Source organism: Bidens hawaiensis, unplaced genomic scaffold (assembly GCF_021521415.1).
Source record: "Bidens hawaiensis isolate Kalapana, Puna unplaced genomic scaffold, B.hawaiensis_p1.1 tig00028274_1, whole genome shotgun sequence".
Taxonomy (NCBI): domain Eukaryota; kingdom Viridiplantae; phylum Streptophyta; class Magnoliopsida; order Asterales; family Asteraceae; genus Bidens; species Bidens hawaiensis.
The window spans coordinates 139,643-143,690 of record NW_027494610.1 but is presented as its reverse complement, the minus strand read 5'-3'; positions in this window follow the sequence as shown (position 1 = coordinate 143,690).

Here is a 4,048-nt window from a genome sequence, read left to right as displayed (position 1 = left end):
GTTTTAGTGAGAAGTAGTTATTTTGATCTAAAGGATAATATGTATTTGGTTTTGGTACTTGCTAGATTCACCTATAGAGATTTTATAGGTGGCCTGAAGAACAAGTACTACATGAAGTCAAGTTGTCGATAAATTAATATTTATTGGTTGTTACATGACACACACATATATAGTTAAATTTGCTCAGAACTACCCTCATGTTAATTTAAGTTGCAAAGATAAAGATACGCCTTTATATTTGAATTAGTTTATACACCCGTATGACACACGGGTTGAAAAAATTATTTTTAAAACATAATAATAAATATAATCTATAAATTTTTAAAATCAAATAAATATATAACCAAATTAAAAATCAATTATTTGGACAAAATAAGCTGGTTCAAACCATCATATGAGTACTTTTAACAGGTTACAAATTTCACAAATTAATCATGCAAATTTAATTAAGTTCCACTTTAACCGAATTGTACACCAATAACCCTCAACTAATTATAATTCTTCATAGTCAAATCAAACAATTGAATTGAGAGAATTTTAAGAAACAAATTGGAGTAAAAGTCTTAATCACTGACATAAATCTAATTTCTTTTGTACAGTTTTATGAATATACAGGATCCATATTCTTCTGGCTGATAGCCTTGTTCAATCTCAATATACTCCATCCCATTTTAAACAAAATTAACCTACACATTAAAAAATTTAATATTATTTAAGGATACTCAACAACAACAAAGTTAAAATATTCCCAAAATCGGTTAACGGTTTCAAAACTTTTGCTCATTGGAACCATCGATTTAAAGACACTGACTACTTTAAGATGTTTAAACATCTCTTAATGCAACAAAAAAAGAGTATGTCAATTATGTATACACCAAAAACATACTAAAGGACTAATTCCTAGCTGCTTGCCCCCCTTAGTCTACATTAAAACCAACCCTAGATACAATCGAACGCACACTACTGAAATTTTTTGGATTTAAAAATGACCTACACGTTAACTTGTATGGCAAATATCACTACAATTCTCAGTTAAAACTAATTTAAATTAACAATCATATTCAAACTAAAAAAAAACTCTAACGTAACAGCAAAATGGGATTCAAAACCCTCATACCAGCCAAAAAAATAGTGTTCCTAAACCAACAAAATGGAGAGTGAAAAATAAAAACTAGCATAAGTAGCAAGCAGTTTAAGTTTTTTATTATTAGGGGTAGTGGTTGGTTTACTGCTCAACGTAACCCAAGAATGAAACAAATCGACTAGAACTCAATTACCAAACCAGACCCGAATAACCTAAAACCCGATCAATCAACACCCGAGTTACCTGAACCCAACTAACCATAAAAAAACGTACAAATCCAACCCGAAACAACCCGATACCCAGTTAAACAACACATGAACAACGGGACCGATAAACTGAAACCCAAGAACAAAAATGAGTTTCTTTTTTGGTTTTTGTTATTTTAACTCAGTGTCGTTTTTGGTCCTAAGCAGTTAACTAAACCACCCAACCCGAACTTGATTCTGTGCATAACCAAAATTTAGTTTTGTAAACAACTGAAACATTGAAATAACAAAAAACTGTATTAACTTTGAGTTTAGTCGATGGTTTTGATCGGTTCCAAATTGGCTCATATAAGCAAAGTGGCTCACAGGTTGACACGTGTGTAGAATGCTTAATATGGTGACACGTGTCGAAACCTTTTTTCTTTTAATATATAGGGATTATACAACAAAAAGGTAATTTTTTTTATCAATGATCTCTAGGATATATGTTAATCACTTGGAGGGCCATTTAAGTTATGTTGTTTAGCTGTAACGCATCACCTTTGAGAAGAAGTGAGTCAATTATTTTAGTTATACATGAGTTAACTTTGTTGGATATAATTGTAACACATCACATTGGGGTGGAAGTGAAGCATTTAAATCAATTAGGCAAAATTAATCAAAGCTTATAGTTAAACTTGAATGAGGAATAGATATAACACATCACCTTTGGGCAGAATTAAAAACATCAAAACTCATACAAGTAAAGCTTTTATGTTTTGGAAAAGATTTTTATGAATTTTTAGTGTTTACAAAAACAATTTATCAGTTAATAGCAAACCCCCCGTTAGCGCCGATCAAACTAAGGTTTTCGGCCAACCTTGTGTTTTTGGTCAGCCTTTAGTTTACAGTTCACCTTTAGTTTTCGGTCAATCTTGAGTTCTCGATTATGAATTGAGATTTCCGTTTAAACCAAGATTTCAGTTTTAAGTGAGATTTCAGTGTAAACCGAGATTTCGATTTTAAGTGAGATCTCGGTGTAAACCAAGATCTCAGTTTTTAAATGAGATCTCGGTGTAAACCAAGATTCGGTTTTTAAATTAGATTTCGGTGAAATCGAAAGCTAAAATAAGGTAATTAGATTTTGGTTCAAATTCTTAAGAATCATATTTATCTCCAATATTTTATTAATTTCGAAGTTATATTCTCATTAATTACTCAAATTTCAAAAAAAAAACTTTGGAGTTTTGTTTATCTAATTAACACAATCAAGATCCGAATTTGAACCAACTTACATGTTATTTTTGACCCATAATGAACATCAAGAACATCACCGAAAACTGCTACAATTTTAATTAGTTTGTTATATGAAATCGGTTTTTAATAATAAACCGGATTATATAAAAATTTAAACAAAACCCAATTTCAAAATAAGAACAATGTTAAGGTTTATCAAGGCTTTAGGTTCATGTCTTCCGGTTAATTCAAATTCAATGGAAAACCATGAAGAACCGATTAAACAACATCGCTCTTGATACCACATATTGATCAAATTCCTCACGATTATAATAGATACATGATTAATTTGCTAAAACTAATTAGTGTGTGTACATGTTATAGCAGAGAGGGTAGCAGCAGCAAATGAGAAACTTCCAGGCATGATTGTCAGCTTGTTCGTGTTCCCATTTTGATGTATTGTTAAGGATGAGAATTAGGATTCTTGAAAGAGAACCCAATTAGAGAGAAAGAGGGTCACGAATTTTGTGTTGTATATATGTGTGTTTTTGTAAGGCCCCATTCCCGGAAGCCCTGCTTTGGCGTTGGATTTACTCATAAACACAGTTCTAAAATCAGAGTTAATAAAAAACCTTTCGCGGAATACATAATATTAAACATTCTTACATAACATAAGTGCTTGTTTTAAACAAAATACATTAAGTCTTAAAAGGTAACGTAAACGACACGTGAATCTTCTTTTCTTCGATGCCAGTCTTCACTTTGTTGCCACGTGTCTTCCCTTAAGCAACCCGTCGCATCCTATTCACCTGTGTGCATACTAAAAGTCAGCTACGCTGAGTGAGTTCTAGTTAATCAATTAACATACAGTACATTCATGTTCTTACTAATACGTGTCTGGAGATATGTATTTCGGACTTTACTTACTATTATTTCTTTCATTCTTGCTTTACATACATACATACATTCATTCGTGCTCTCATACTTTCTTTCTTAATCCCCTATGGTATAACATAGGCTACACCATCTCTACCATCACAGATATTTTTAAGGTCTGGTCCCTTCTGTCTCATATATTATTAGGGTCTGGTCCCTTCCGTCTCAGATATTATTAGGGCCTGGTCCTTTCTGTCTCAGATATTATTAGGGTCTGGTCCCTCTATCTCAACTAACCATACAACCATACCTGTCTCTTCACTCTTTCATACATTTATTTTCATACGTGCATACTATACATATCTTCTAATCATGTATATATATACACACACACACACATACATACATATTCATTCGTATAAACATTCTATCATAACATTCAATACTTAATCATACATATATCATACACATATCATACGCGTATCATACACTCTCCACTTAAGGTAAGTGTATTAACAACTGTCACATTGGGTATGCACACAGCCCCAAAAACATAACAGATAAGGGGCTAGAAACTCACCTGGAGTCGGTTTCTCTCACCGTTGATGGTAATGCCCTTCCTTAGTTGTGCACGGCTAACTGTACAATACATTACGCGTGTCAATTA